General features: G+C 45.4%; 1 protein-coding gene across 1 annotated transcript in view; it reads right to left on the bottom strand.

Annotated features, from left to right (window-relative positions):
• ANOS1 (anosmin 1) overlaps window positions 1-16,274 on the bottom strand; it is a 175,514-nt gene that overhangs the window by 79,008 nt on the left and 80,232 nt on the right. The window lies entirely within an intron of this gene.

The raw sequence follows: 16,274 nt of genomic DNA, 5'->3' as shown, positions 1-16,274 counted from the left end.
ATGAGTTTCAGAACAGACAGTAAAGTCTGAATATGTGTTTAAAATGTTATTATCCCATACAGTAACAAATCAAAGTCAATAACTAGGCTCCATTATTCATTAACAATCATAATGATAGTTAATAATAATGTATAGTATACATAATAGTATGTTATCTAATTAAATGTATATGCATTATATATGTAATAACAAAGAGTATTGTTGAAAAAAGTATATATACACGTATATATACTTTTCAGCTATATATAGTAGGATCTATAGTACTAGTATGTGTAGCTGTTTATATAATTTATTACTCTATATAGTACTTGTATAATGTATAAAATATAATGATTACATACCATATCTATACTATATACATACTGTATATGTTACATATACACCATGGAACTCTGTATATACACATATATATGTACACCACAGCATTACATATTCTGCATATACTATATATACTACATAAAATACAGTAAGCTTATGTAATATATATTACCATATATACTATAAACAACATGTAGTAATAAATAAGAGATCACAGCCAGTCCTCATGGTTGAAATTAAAATGTTACATTAATATGAATAGAGATTTGATTCTCAATTTTATATTTTAATGAGTAAAAATGAATATTCCCATACAGTTAAATGTCAGTTCTCTAAACACTGGCTTACTGCTGGCTCCGATCAGGCCATTATTATTTGATCTATATGATTTTTATTTCATTCTTGATAAATTTTCCAATTAGGATCAACGTTCTCAGTTAAATTCCAGATAAGTATACCCTAGAATTCGGGATCTATAAATAAGTTTTTTTTTTTTTCCCATTATTTTTTTACTCCACTTGGTAGCCAACTCCCCCTGTGTTTTAAAATAGAGTTTAAGGTCTAAGGCGCTCTGCTGTCCACGCGTCAGCTGCCTGTCACAGCAGCGCTGCTCACGGTGCGGTCGATGACAAACAGTATGAATCTTTCCCAGCAGGTGATCAGAAATGCAAGCTCATGGCCTGCCCCCAGCCCTAGAGTCAGAATCTCTGGGATCGGGACCCAGGAGTCTCTGTTAGCAAGTTCTCCAAGAAACTCTGACGCTTGCTAAACTTTGAAAAGAACCTCCTGATTGCAGTAAACATTTCCCAATATATACTTGTATCAAGGTACAACTTAAGTGAAACAAGGTTGCGAATTATATCTCAGTAAAGCTAGGGGAGCAGGAAGAAGTGCTACAAGATTTGATGGGGGGAGGGGGAGTCCATAGGGCCACCTGGGTGGCTCAGCTCCTTGAGTGACTGTCGATTTCAGGTCAGATCATGGTCCCAGGTTGTGAGGTCAACTCAGGCTCCACACTGAATACGGAGCCTGCTTAAGACCCTCTCTCTCCCTCTCCAAATCAAACAAAGAGAGTCAATATTGTTCCTTTATTTTATTTCTCACTACGTAAGACCTGATCTATTTCTTGTAAGAATATTTTACATTTTATATGCTTTAATGTTGCATATGAACAACTCATTTTTTAGTTATTTTAATTTTTAAAAAGTTGAGCTTTTCCATGATACTTTTCCAAGAGCTACACAAGCTTCTCCCAAACTTGCCGGTGTGCACCTCTCCCAAGCATGTTAAAACAAATGCACAGTTTTTTGCAATATAACAATTGTAAAAGAACACCATCTTTTTAAGAGCAATGAAGTCACTTTGAAAACTTGTCTCTCGGTGTCCCTGAGTGGCTGTCAGTTAAGCATCTGCCTTCGGCTCAGGTCATGGTTTCGGGGTCCTGGGATGGAGTTCTGCAGGCGCTCCCTGCTCAGCGGGGAGACTGCTTCTCCCTCTCCCTACGCCCCCCCCACCTGTTCCTGTATGCACACAGGCACGCGTGTGTGAGTGCTCTGTATCTCAAATAAATAAAATCTTAAAAAAAAAAAACAAACCCAAACATTCTCCCTCACATATTTTATGAATTCCTTCAAGAGTTAGTTTTGTTTCCTAAAGGTCGAAAGGTATGTCTGATTCCTTATCCTCAGACTTCTCTGTGTTTGTTTTAAGACTTTGGCTCTGAGCCAAAAAAGTCTAATGGTCACTTAATAAGTCTATCTAGACCACATTCCTTCTCGAGACCATTTAAAGTGAATTACTGGCACTCCTCAGAATACTTGGAGATTTTGTTCCTTTGGAGACACGTCCTACAATGAGGGAGGACCCCCTCCATAACACTGGGGGATTTTTCATGGACACAAGCTCAGCTACTGACGCCTGAAGTCCTTATCATTTTGCTCAGGAATCATCCAACAAACATTCCTTCCATATGAAACCGCTCAGTGCGATGTGGCTGACGGTGTCTCAGCAAAGTTCACATTGCTTTGGATCGTCGCTGAGAATGTAGGTTGTGACACAGGCCAATTGCACACGTGCTCAGCGGCCTTGTCACAACCCAAGACATCGGGGCATTAAAGAGCGTCGGTCCTGGGAGAGCTCCACAATTCTATGTGAGCCTACTCCTGCCAGGCTGGGGATCAAATACTTTATATAAAACAAACACCACTTACAAAAAGAGACACACTTGTGAGATGCTAACGGAAGCAAGGCACGACACACTTGTCTTCTTGTTAACCTAGCACCGCTCTCCGCCAAGGCCAGTGTCACAAGACGCCGTCTACTTCAAGTTCTACTTCACTGGCACGCCTGCCGCCTTTCCAATAACCAGTCATCATCCGTGTCTGAAGATACATCACAAAACGTTACGAATGACAGCCAATATTTTCTTTTAATATTCCCTCTGTGAAAACTATCTGACAGGAAACGCCTGGATATGGAAATACGAGTAAATCTTTGCAGGATCCATAGCCAGGTAAAATGATTGCAGTAAAAGCCGGGCAGGTAAAAAAGCCCAACCATGTCTCTCATCCTTCAAGCAAAATGAAAGAGCATCTTGTTTTTCCAGATTAAAAAAAGGGGGAAGGATTTTGTCCAAAGAGGGCAGACGCAAATCTCATTTCCATAAGAAAAATACTACATGGAGACAACTGTTTTGGAATGTACTACATATCACAACTGTAAGTGCTCTGGTCAAATTACAAAAAAGAAAAAAAAAAAGAGAGAGAGAGAGACAGAGAGAGAGAAACCCACCAAAAAAAGTAACTGACTTTACTATTTTAGCAGGAGGCATGCTAAGCAGGCCAACGACAGGCCAGATTCTCGGGACCATCCCATGGGCTGTGGCCACGCAGCCGGTGCAGAATGGAGTCACAGCCCGCCTGGGTGTGAACCCCATCTCTGCCATGCGTCTAACCCACGACTGTGTGAAAATCACATAATTACTCAGCCTCCATTTGCTAACTCAAATACGAGAAAACAGTCGTTCATATTAACTCGTGAAAAGTTGAATTTTTCAAACCGTACCAGAACTTGTATGGCTTAATAGAGCACTCTGAAAATTATTTACTCAGTGGAGCCCCATAAAACCAGATCGACAGAGGTCTGTAAAGTTGGCTACCATCATTCTCACCTTTAAGAGGGAGGAAATGTCAGAGTACAGAGGTTGACTGAACAAAGCAAGGGACTATGGTCGAGACTTCAGGAACTGGAAGTTGGACCCATGCTCTGGCACACACAAAAGAAAGTTCTTCCCAATACAGAACATTGCTCTGTTTCTGCCACGTGCTGCAAAGCCTTAATGCAGTGATACACGTGAAAGGCATTTGGAAACTGAAAAGTACTTTGCTAATCTCTGAGATTCCTGAATCGCTATGATCTCGGAAAGGATTCAGCTCCAAAATGCCCTAGGTAGGTGTTCCAGATTCCAAGGTACTTATGAAATCATAACCAACAGGACTGACTGTTTCATCTCACAGACAAAGGGAAGCAACCATTCAGAGCCGAACTACTGACAAAGAGTGAAACTGTAGATATCGCTTTGGTGAACCACCGTCTGGACAATGAGCACAAGCATCCATATCTTACACTGAACCACACACTTCCATAAAAGGAAAGTATACTGCCTTATATCGCATTACCAGCAAAGGAAATTCTATTACCTAAACACCAATTGCCATAAATTCTGAAGCATAAGAGTTTCCTTAAAAATTCAAATTTTCACACACATCCAATAATTGGGAAACAGAACCCATAATTAAATTACATTAAATAAATAGAAGCCATTAAAGCAAAGCACCCAACATTCTGCACATTCCAACTTGTTCCAATTAACAGCTGATAAATCAACAAATAAAGATGAGTAGTTCTTACGTGCGATGTATTTATCTAGTCTCCAAGGTGGCGGGAACGGGCAGTCATTCTGCCTTAAAGCAATCTATAATGTGCACGGGAGAAAGCACGGGCATAAGTGCAAGGTGGTGAGGCGTCAGACAACCGAGAGAAGATGATGTCACAAGAGCCTGCGGTAGTGATGCACGTTTCCATACAGGACAACAGGAAAAGCCTGCACAGAACTGAGAACTCGTGAGTTAACTTAGGAGAAGGGGGACTGGACCAGCTTTAGCCGATCTGGGGCCTGGATGAGGTATGCGGGCTGATATGGTGCAGGACAGCTGAGAGCAGACGCAGGGGGCCGAGGCTAGAAACACGGCCTTCGGGATTCAGGGACGAGCCACTGACGGTCCTAGAACAGCCTGAGTGTTGCTGCAATAGAATGATTTGTAAAAACTACATATATTTGGTCATTTAAATAACCAAAATGTATTTCTCAAACACATTTAGTAATCTTCACATCCACTGCTCCTGAAAATGTTTCAGAGCCGTGAAGGTGACATGGGGTGTCTTGCTACCAAGAAACGTGACTTTAGGGCTCGCCCCTACCCTCACCAAAGGGCACGGGCTGGTTGACGGGAGGACTAATGATGTGAACTCGCAACCCCACCCCCTGACTTGTGGGGAGGGGAGACGGGCTGGAGACTGAATCAGCTAATAGTCAATCCTCGCGAGGTCGTACAGTTTTCATAAAAATGCACCAAAACCAGAGCACCGGGCTGGTTCAGTTGGAAGTACCCCCAATTCCCGATCTTGGGATCTTTGAGTTCAAGCCCCATGTGGAGTGTAGAGATGAATTTATTAATATATGTACATTACTATATGTGTACTATACACACACACTTGTCCAAATTATGTTGTAATATATAAGTACACTATGTATACACACAGTACTTGATATGCATACTTTATATACATTATATACATAGTGTATATATAGTGTTCTGGTATATTAATGAAGCAATCTACGTTGTTATATACACTATACATATTTGAAGTATATAACTTAACACAGATGGCTTTATACATATATGAAAGTATCCTGGAAAGCAAAACCCACAAGGGGACTGGTCTTCTGATCCCTTCCAGACATTTTTCACGCTTGGGCAACCAGAACACTTCCATGTGCCACAGAGCTGGGCCCCAAGCTCCAAGAGGACAGAAGCTCCTTTGTTGGGGATCCTGCCTTCGGTATCTCTTCACCTGCCTGCTGATTCGTGTTCTGTGCCGTATCTTTTAATACACCGGTTAATGCGGAGTGTTTCCCTGGGTTCTGCGAGCTGCTCTAGAAAGTTAATCGAATCTTAGGAGGGAGTCATGGGGACTTCCAGTCTGGTCTGTATGTGACACTGGCCCATGAAGTCGGGGTCCAGGGGACAGTCTTACAGGTCCTGCGGGATCCGATGCCGGACACAGCTCCTATCAAGAACGGGAAGGAGGGGGAAATGAGAAAAAGAAAGCACACCGAAATCTCCAACCTCGACCTGACAGAAACCCATGGGGTCCCTAAGACGGAGGGTTGGGGAGAAACTAACGTCGGGCAGGCTGTGCAACGGAGACTCTAACGTGACGAGTTTGAAGCTTCCGGTGGTCGTACGTGAAGGCAGGCCCGACAAGCTACTGAAAAGGCGGACACGGAGTTCTGGAGAAAGTTGCAGAAACGAGGAGCCTTTATAACCTCCGCTCTTCCTCTCCACATCATTCATTCATTCATTCGTTCCTTTTATATATATTTGCAGAATTCCATTACCACAGCGTCATGCTAGGTGACAGGTCTGCTAAATCCTTGAACTACACAAAAAGAATGCCTCCAAGTTCTATACCATCTAGAAAGGTTTAAAAAAAAATAAGCCGTGTTTGTTGATAAGCAAAAGTCCAGGCTACACGTGAGAAAGGACAGAAAATAGAAGGATTTGGAGAGTTGGGATGTTCAAGAGCTAGAATGGCAACAGTGAGGAGATCTCTTTGCTCAGCAAAAACGTTTTTGGTCCTCCTTTTTGTGTTTGTGCACAGGATGCTGGAACTCGGGGAGACACCAATGCTGGACCATGCTGGTGAAGAGAAGGAAGGGTTGGGGGGAGGGGGTCTGACTGCAGATGGAGGAGAAACAGGAAATAATCAACAGATCGAGATCCCAGAGAATGTTGCACAGGCTACAGCACGGAAACACAGAATTTTAGAGAGGCAAGGAATCTGTGATGCCGTCTAGCCCAACCCGACACCCTCTAGGCTCAGGAACTAAAACGTTTTCATAGAGGCAACGGCTGGTTAGCAGGACTTCCACCCATGGCTCCATCTATGATTGGGCACAGGCCATAGAACTTCATGGTTCAACTTAGAGGAGGTAAGAATTTGGATGTGGAGATATAAAACAATGGTCAGGAGAAGCACCACTGTTCCAGCGAGAGTCTCCCCATACAGTGAGAAGACGATCAGACGCGTGTGCCCTTCTGGGTGGAGTTCTGGTGGCTGAGCGTGAGAGGTGTTGAGTCGATGGGTAAGACAGATGAGGGCACAGAAAGGGGTGATTCCTGGACTCCCTCAGGACAAGAGACCGACCGCAGATCCTTGGAGGTGGATCAGCCTGAAGGACCGACCATTCCTTATCCACCACCTGCTGACTGGTTTTTCCCTATTCTAGCTGTATCTCAACCTCTCCGAACCCTAGGTTTCTACCACATAAAAGAAAAAAATAATATTTGCCAGAGGATCGTTTTGAAATAAATTTTATAAAGACAACCTTTTAAAATACCTACACAAAAGGAGGTGCTCCGTGAATATGGTGAGTGTGGTGCCCTGCCCTTTCTAAAGGACCAAGAAAAAGAATTCGCTTTCATTCTTTCCTATTTCCCTGATAACTACTTTTTTTCTTTGAACCAAAGAAGACAATAGAATTTCTTATCATTCCCGTCTCTCAAGCATGTTGCAATAATTGTTTTAAAACTGCCTTTTTTTTTTTTTTTTTTTGCCCAACAGCTGTGTTTGGTTGGGGTGGCTTTATTCTTGTGTGTGTCCAGAAGATGGAATCAGAAGGAAAAAAATCAGAGACCAGGGCACTGCACATTTCATAGAACACAAGGTAGGCTTTCACAAAAAAAATTTTCTGTTGAATAATAAGAAAGCAAATAATGATTTATATTTAATTTTTGTCTTTATGGTTGGCTGGATATGAAGAAAAAGCTTTGGGTCTCACCAAAAAAAAAAAAAAAAAAAAATCCAACTTCACATTTCATACAGGTAATATTAATGCCATCAACAGAAGTTTCCAAAGACCATTTCTGTTTTCTAAATTAATGGCAGCAATTTCTCTGGGAAACCATAGATCTGGTTTTTAGATGAAAGTGGAATTTTTTTCAAAATATTTCCTAAATATATTGTGCGCCCTACTGCCTTTAGAAGTATTCATGGACTCTCTCCAGCTCTAAATTGGTATAGAAATTGTTACAATCCTGTGTGTCGAAAAGTGCACTGTCTCTTGCCAAAATAATGAAATCTTTTGGCAGCCGTCCTGTGGAAGTACAGTTGAACAATCATCAGACCCGAAACCGCAGAGGGTTGGCGTGCCAACTCCGCACAACAACATTACGCCTTAGACACTTCATATCACAAGTCAACTTTCTCTGAACTGATCAAAGGGTAATTCCTTTCCCACCATGATGTTTATCTACAAATCCGGGCCCCCTTTTATCACAACTGTTTCTCACAATCCAGGGAACTCTGACTTTAGGAGCTCTTTTAATGTCAGTGAAGGTGTTTAGAAATAAAGAGAAAACAAGTCAAGTGGAAAAACAAGATTCATCAAGATAGTTGCTACCAGAAAACCACTCTCTCGAGGTCGTTCTTCCTCACCTAAACCATGTCCTTGCGCGTAGCATGAAGTCGGGAATTCTGTTCCACTGAAGACCACACACGTTTCTTCGCATCCAGATTTTCCGCCTGATCTTCTGCCGTGGAATTTTAGCATACTGTGGCAGTTCCAAATAATATTCTCACGGTTAGTTCTCAGATTAAAAAAGCTATTAATTACAAAGGGAAAGTCACAACTTCACGGTGGAGAAACCAGACAAAGAGTACTTGAACTACGTGACCAAATCCCATCTTCCAGGACGGGGAGAAGCAACAACATCCCCAAGGCACGATCCCCGCCCAAAAGGCAGAACTCGCCCTGAACCACAAGAAAAGAGCAGACAAAGCCTTCCCCGGAGCCACAAGCCTCTAGTCTTAAAAAATACCAATGTTGTGGAAGACCAAGAAAGAATGAGGAATGCTTCCAAACTCAAGGGGGACTAGAGATCCGCAGCAACTCAGACTAAACAAGGTTACAAAGGGCATGACTGGCACAAGGGCGAGCCTTTAAATGCAGACTCTACCTGGGGTAAAGGTGTTACGTCAGTGTTCATTTCCCTGAATTTGGTAATTGCACAGTGGTCACTTAGGAGATGCATGCTACAGCATTTAGGGATAAAACAGACGCGAAGCCTGCAACTCATTCTCCAATGGCTGGAAACAAAATAACAACTCTAAGGACAAGCGTATGCCCGATTTTTTGCTACGCAGACACAAAGAGAATGTGATAAAGCAGATAAGGCATGCGCACAAAGGTTAACAATCGGTAAATCTAGATTGGGGTCAGCGACGGGAAGCCAGGGACCGAACTGGGCCCACACCGCCGTTTTGGTAAAGAAAAGTTATCGCAACACAGCCACACCCGTTTCTGTCCCACTAGGTGTGACACACCTTATGTCCAAGAAACCAAAAAATATTTACTCGTCTTTCGTAGGAAGTTTGCCGTACCCGGATTTAGATGTATGGTATATGGAAGTCCTTTGTACTCTTCTCATAATTTCTCTGAATTTTTAATCATCAAGTTAAACATTTAAACTATATAAAGTAGGGGCACCTGAGTGGCTCAGCTTGTTGAGTGTCTGACTCTTGGTTTTGGCTCAGGTCACGATCTCATGAATCACAAAATCAAGCCCAGCAGTAGGGAGTCTGCTTTAAGATTCTCTCCCTCTGCCCCTCCCCGTGAGCTCACCCCCTCTCTCGCTACAATAAATAAATCTTTAAAAAAAGAAATGAAAAAAAATTTTAAAAATATGTAAAGTCCATTTAAAATTACCCCAAATCTCAAAATCACAAATTTTCTTCATCTGGCATCATTAAAAAGCTACAAGGGACATAGATCTATGAGCAAAAGAGGATGGGAAATCCTACAGCAGCTCTCAGCGAGCTTTTCGAGATAAGGGCGCAGATTCACAGACAAATGCTTCAGGTCTGAGACCTGTGGAGACTGGATGGTACATCCTCTCACAGAACTGTGGGACAGCCTCCGGGCTCCGTAAAGTTAGACCCAATAGGGACCATCAACAGGATGGTTTCACCACAGCCTCGGGAACCCTGCAGTAAGGGGGTACAGGGGTGGCAGACTCACCCTGGAGAATTCACTCAGGTGGCTGTGCGCTGAACCCTGTCGTCCTCACTTTGTCTTGGTTTCTAACGCCAAAACACAGGAAGCAAGTTCACGCTTCGAAAGCGGCCCTCCCGCCTCTGTCCTAAATAAACCCTTCTTACAACATCAAAGCAAAAGATTCCTCACGATGAAAAGAGGAAATGAGTCAAACCTACTCCTTTCGCAGTTGTGGGCCACTCCGTGACACGTCCTGAATAATTATTAGCTTTCACCAGTATTTGCACTTCCTGCCGAGATTCACACATAAATTCCAGAATCAGTAGATGTCATGTTTATTACAAGTCCAACGAGGGAAAAACGGATGCTGGTGCTTGGCCAAGGCAGGGAAGTAAGGAGAGGTGGGTGCCCTTTCCTCAAGCAAAGAACCTGACGCCCAAACGTGAACAGTTTCCTGGAGACACGTAAGGACCGACCCTCGGTAGGAAACGTATTCATCGAAGAAGTAGATGTACCTGCCAAGTCAGCCTCTCCGCTGGGAAAAGTAAAGCATTTGTATGTAATCAGAGTGCTCGAAAATTCAACAACAGCTAGAAAATATTATCTCTGTGTGTCGTTCCAAACCCAGAAAGGATAAACACACACACAGGCCACATTTTTTAAATTATACCTTCATCATCGGCATCTGTGTCCTTTGGCAGACCATCCACTCAACCGCTCACCTTTCTCCAATACTGACCCCCAGGAATCAGTGACTCAAGAAACTGATCCCCGCTGTGAGTCGGATCTTGGAGGCTGAATTACGGAGAACCCTCTTGGGTACCCAGAATCTCAAGCTTTCGCTAGATCGGATTCTGCATGGCCTGGCATCACCAGTCACGGCATCCCGCAGGCTTAAACAGCCAGACCCCGTCTCCTGAGTGAAAGCCAGAATGGAGTCTGCACAGCATGCTTTTGACACCACGGAGCCCCCAGGTTAAAGAACTCCTCCGTGACATGCTTCGAGTTGAATGGAGATTAGGATTTCCATCACTTCATGCTACGTTTAAAAGCTTATGCAAGTCTGGCATTGATGCTTATCTTCGTATGTATGTTTTCTACACGTTTTCCTAGCAACACTCAATTCCTAAGAAATCCTATAATTGATAGTACTGGAGAACCATGTCAATCGTATTCCCAAGCTGGGTGGCCTGGTGTCCTTCTTCCCTGGGCCACTGGCCTCATGAAATGTTGCGCATGTCATGGGAGGAATTGGATTTTTTCTATTTGCTCCTTTGTTAAATCTCCGAGAGCTACTTTTCAATAGCTTCCATGGGCTGCGGGTTAATTAGATGGTTTCTACCAGCAGTATGTAAGAATGGCTTAGGTAGATACACGCTTGTCAGCGTATGATTTCCGAGAAATTGAATCTGTTTGTCGGAGAGGTGAGTGACTGTCGTAGGTTCTAAGAGACAACCTAAAAACGAGGCAAGTCCTTCTCTGCTGGGTGGATTAGCACGAGTGTCAACACTAATCCTTTTGAGATAGAAACGGTCTATAACATTGACGGCTTAATATCTTATCTGTGTGGTTTGGCTGTCTGACATGTCAAGCTCAAGGAAGCCATGGTGCGCTCTTGAAAGGACCAGGGGACCGAAACTCAGAAGGACTTTCATGCTTCCTGTCTCTCTTGCCAGATCAAATCACCCCAGCTTTGTCAACATGAAAGCGCCTCCAAGACATTAGCGTATCCCTGAGCAAACCCATTCAACTCGGCGTTATGCGGTAGGTCTGCTCGAAATTAATGAGTGAGTCCCAATGTTCATAACTTTGCAGAAGCTGAAAAGAAAACACTGTCACTGAGGGTTTATTTGTATCAGTTATGGGTGGGAAGCCCTATTTATACAGAACCTATGTGACCTTTCACCCAAACTCAGAACGCGCACCGTCTCTTCGGGATCTTTACTTTGGTTTTGCCCTCACCCCCAAAAGGCTGATACTGAGTTTCCTGGGTCTAAGGGGATGCCATTAGAGTAAGAGGACAATTAAAGCTACTTGCGAACCCAAACTAGCAGCAAGTGCAAACTCGGTAAGGACGGGTCACAGCGGACGTCTGTTTCATGCTTCGTAGCTTTCCAGGAAATTTTGCACCGGGTTTCGAATGGCCTTCTCTACACTGTCTGCGATGCTCATACAGGTTTCTCATGCTACTTTCCCGCAAACCTCCCTTGGCCTGAAACACAGAGTTGGGAATCCAACCTCAGAGGTCTCATTTTGTTGTTCTGTGCTTAATTCGCAAATTTGACAGTTTAATTAACTCTGTGCATACTCTCTTGACTCCTTTACCCACTCGTGCATTTGCTGAACCAAAAGGTCTAGGAAAAGAAGGCCGCTCGAATCATGGGCTATCCAACATGCTGCAATGGTGGAAATGCTCCGTGTGCACACAGTCCAAAAAGGCAGCCATCGGCCACATAAAGCTACCAAGTGCTTGAAATGTGGCCAGTGCAACCAAACACGTCATCTTAATTCACATCAGTGTAGACAGCCACATGTGGCTAGCAGCCACCATATTGGGGAAGACAAAGTGAGCATTAGAAAAGTACAAAGGTGTGCATTCAGCATCCACTACTCTTTTCTACGGGGAGAGGAAGTTAAAAACTGCATTTCCCAGATGACCTTGCCACTGAGAATCTGAATCCATGAGGCTGTGCTAATTAGCACACTCACGCAGCACTAGGAGGCAGAAATGAAGCAGAAGGTATTTTCTTGCCTCTGCTCTGTGCACGGTTTCTACCGTCATCGTCACTTTTCTTCCTCAGCTTGTCACATGTCTAGAGAGGCTTCCTGGGGGGAGGACCCTTGACTCGGAGGTCGATGTTCTGGAGAAGCCTCCGTGCAAGCAGCACGGTCCGCTCTGTGCAAGCAGGACCCGTGCTCTCTGGACCCTGGGCACATAACCCGTCCTTCCCTACACACTTCCAATCACCTACGAAGCGCCTCATCGCCCGTGACAGTTCCTTCCTGCGGACAGACCTAGCGCGGTTGGTCTTCTTCACTGTCGCCGCCCAATACCAGCGACGAAGAGCCAGCCCTGCGCTGACGTCTACCACGGACGCCGTCAGAAAGGCAGAGAACATGGATACGGCTCCTCTGACTGTGTGCTGGGTCAGCAGTGCTCGTCCGTAAGCCCAGGACCCCCTCACGTTGGAGCAAACAAAAGAAAGTAATGTCCTCCCCCTGCTCTGCTTCTTCCCTCCGTCCCTCTCCCACATACACACGGATGTGCCCGGCGCTCTGAGAGGCACGGGGAAGACGCGTGCCCATCGAAGTCGGTCAGCTCCGACCTGAAGCCCAGCAGAGGGACAGACTTAAGGACAGCGTCCACCGCAGCAGGTCAGCGCCACGGAAGAAGAGCAGAGAGACACAGCGCTGGAGCCGGGCAGAGCTCCCCGGGGCACCCGTGCTAGGCAGAAAACAGAACCATGCAAGAAAAGAAGGAGCAGCAGCAGAATGCGGACAGAAGATCGTGCTGCTGTCAGGTCTGGTGTTGGGAGGGGCGGAAATAGAGCCGTAACCTTCAGGGACACAGAGCCGCCCGACAGGTGTCTGCCGGGCTGAGATGAGACATGTCTGTGATTTATGACACACGGGCTACTCGCAGTAAACTTCAGCTTGTGAGCAAATGGAAGCTGAGAACTTTGCGATCCTTACGGACATGGCTGGATGTGCTTCTAGCAGCATAGCAGGCCTGATGTCGAAATGCAGAAAGGAGGAAAGAAAACCACTGTTTCTCAAGAAATGTATGTTCCCTTTATCAGAGACAAGGGATCGAGTTTCCGTTTCCCCAAACACCCGGGACCCTTTGTAGAGGCGATTCTTTAATCACCTCGTAAACACAGCCCAGAGGGGTCTGCTTGATGCAGTGCTGAAGTTCCCTGAGGAAGACTCCTCGCCCTGGAAAATGACGAGTAGCTGTCGTGCAACAGTCACGTGTGGCTCGCGCTGCTCTGGACCGCCTGCTTCCACGTGGGGGGACGGGAGCTGAAACACGGTCTCACTCACACGTAAAACGATTCAGGAAATCCAGGCGGCACCTACAAATCCCCTAAATCTGAACCAGGAGCTTCACGTCACTCGGGGCCGCCGCGTTGACCAGTCTAACTGGCTGGTGGCGCGCGGAACAGACAGTACACGGTATTTCTGTCCCACGTTTCATGGCTCGCTTCCCCCTTGGGTTTGTTCAGCCCACGTTTCAGTTCACGAGAGTGACCTGAGACACGGTGCAACCGCACAATCGCGCAGCAGCCAGACTCAACCAAGACGCCGCTCCCTGGTCACGACCGGGCTGCATCGCTGACTGCCAACCATCCATGCTTTGTTGCTGAGGCCACTGTCACGTGCTGGCCCGTGCTGGGCTTCTATCTCTTCTACCTCTATCGCTTCTAGCCCTGTCTTCTATCTATCTCTATCTCTATGTCTTCTATGTCTTAACATACTATCCAGTCTCTGTGCGGATTCAAAACATCGGGACTCCTACCAGGGTATTAACTCTCAACAGGAAATGTGATGGACTCGTGCAAAGACCCTATCACAAGGACAAAGCATGGGAGCGGCCTCCTCTGTAGGAAACAGCGCTACGAAACATCTTTAGAGAGCCAAGACTTGTCCAACGAGGCCAGTCAGTCCTTGCTACGAAGCGGAGAGCTCTTCTCTCTCCCACGTGTTTATTCTGCCCGGGAAGCTGCGTTGCTGTTTGCTGCAGGAGCAGCGGTGGGAGCGCCCAGGGGGCTCCGTCTCTGGCACGTTCTGCGGCCGGTCCCCACCCAGAAGACCAGGTACTGGGGGCGACACAGTGCTCTTGTGCCCCGGGTCGTCTACTCCTCAGGGGTCTTACAGACCACCTAACAGTCAAAGAAGGGGGGAGAGGCTGCCTTTGTGCCGGGGTTACTATTTCCTCGCTCTCTCCCCAGGCCCCCCCAGCCCCGCCAGCACCACCGCCGTGCATGGCTAAGCAGCCAGAGATATGGGGCTTTTCATTCCGAATTTCACGGCGTAATAAAACGCAGGGGCTGTTTCCCTCGGGACCTAAAAACCCTCCTTTGTGAGCACGGGGGAGGGTCAGGTTAAGTCCTGCATCTGGGCAGCCGGTGGGTCCTCTAACGGGAGGGGGAGAGGAAGAGAAGCGAGGCACGTCCCCCCTCTGCTGCTTGACAGAAATCAGGCCAAAGGGAGTCCACTGGCCACCGCACAGGAGCCCTGACAAATCAATTTCATGAAGCCGCAGGGACAGAGCTTTCTCTTTCTTGCAGGCTGAGTTCACTTGTTGCTTTACAAAGAGGAGGAAAAAAAAAAAAAAAAGCACAACCTTTGGCTTAGATGTTTTCGTCCAAAAGAATCTAAAAAAATAAAATGGTATTGGAAATACTAAAAAGATAGGTTTCTTGGATCTTCCCCTCCCCCACTTGCAATAAAACCAGAGAATTTTGGAATTAATGCCTCCCGATACGGGAAACCTGTCACAGCCTTAGCAGACATGGCTATTCAAGCTTAATAAAGGGCTCATTCTAAGACCGGTCTCCACGAGGAAAAGCTTTACAGCACGTGATTAAGGTCGATCATTTCTGTAAGCGACCGTGACGGTTTCTGCTCTAGAAGGAAACCGACGGACAGACACGGCCCCTAAAAATCTTAGGTCATTGGGTATGACCCACATCAGCAGTTGGAAAACAGAGAGGGTCTTCTAACGTAATTGTAACTGACACAACAACGCCATTCCTCATTGCAGCAGGATTATATTTCCTTCTCAGGTGCTGTTCCCAGATGAGATATTTACTTCAGAAGCTCAGCCCATTTGCAGAAGAAGCATTTTAATGCCATGAAAATAAGTCGGATCCTCACACAGATGGGATGCCCACGGAGGAAGGAATTTTTCAGGGGACGAAGCCAGGAGAAGTAAGACATTTTATGGATCTGAAGTCAGTGCAGACATCATCGGATAGAGGCAGACGCAGATATGCACACACACACACACCCCAAATAAAAAAGCAATATGCTGCCAACTAAACAGTTCATCATTGGTAAGTGAGGGAATAATCAGACGTTGGGAATGAAGAACAAAGAGGCTGTCGGCAAAGTGTTCAATGAAATAAAAGAGCCACCTTCACCCTAATCTTTTCCTTAAACTTGTTTCTTGTGATCCTGTTGTTTTCTTTTCCACAGACAGATGCAATAATTCCAACCATCTTTTTAAAATAAATGCTAGACCTGCGTATGCAGGGTTGATACTTCCATTTATGGATTCCCAACGTGCTCTGTGATCCACACAACGTCTTTACGCTGGGGAGGCGGGGGAAGGTGTCTTTATACAACTTGCATCCATGGACCTTTAGCTAATGAGCCAATGTGTGAAAATGATAGCTCCACCCCAGATACCGGCCGCCACCATGGGAAGCTTAAATCCAACGTTGCACAAAGGAACTGCGCCCTTCTATTCCAAGTCATGTTGTCACTGTGTTCGGCTTCTGCGTAACACTTAGGTGGACCAGAACAGTACCATGTAGAGTACCTTTTGGTCTTAACGTTATATTAGATAGGTTTCCTATGTGTCCTTTTTTTATTTTTTTTAAAGATTTTATTT

Source organism: Mustela nivalis (assembly GCF_964662115.1).
Source record: "Mustela nivalis genome assembly, chromosome: X".
NCBI lineage: Eukaryota > Metazoa > Chordata > Mammalia > Carnivora > Mustelidae > Mustela > Mustela nivalis.
This window is presented reverse-complemented; position numbering and strand designations above follow the sequence as displayed.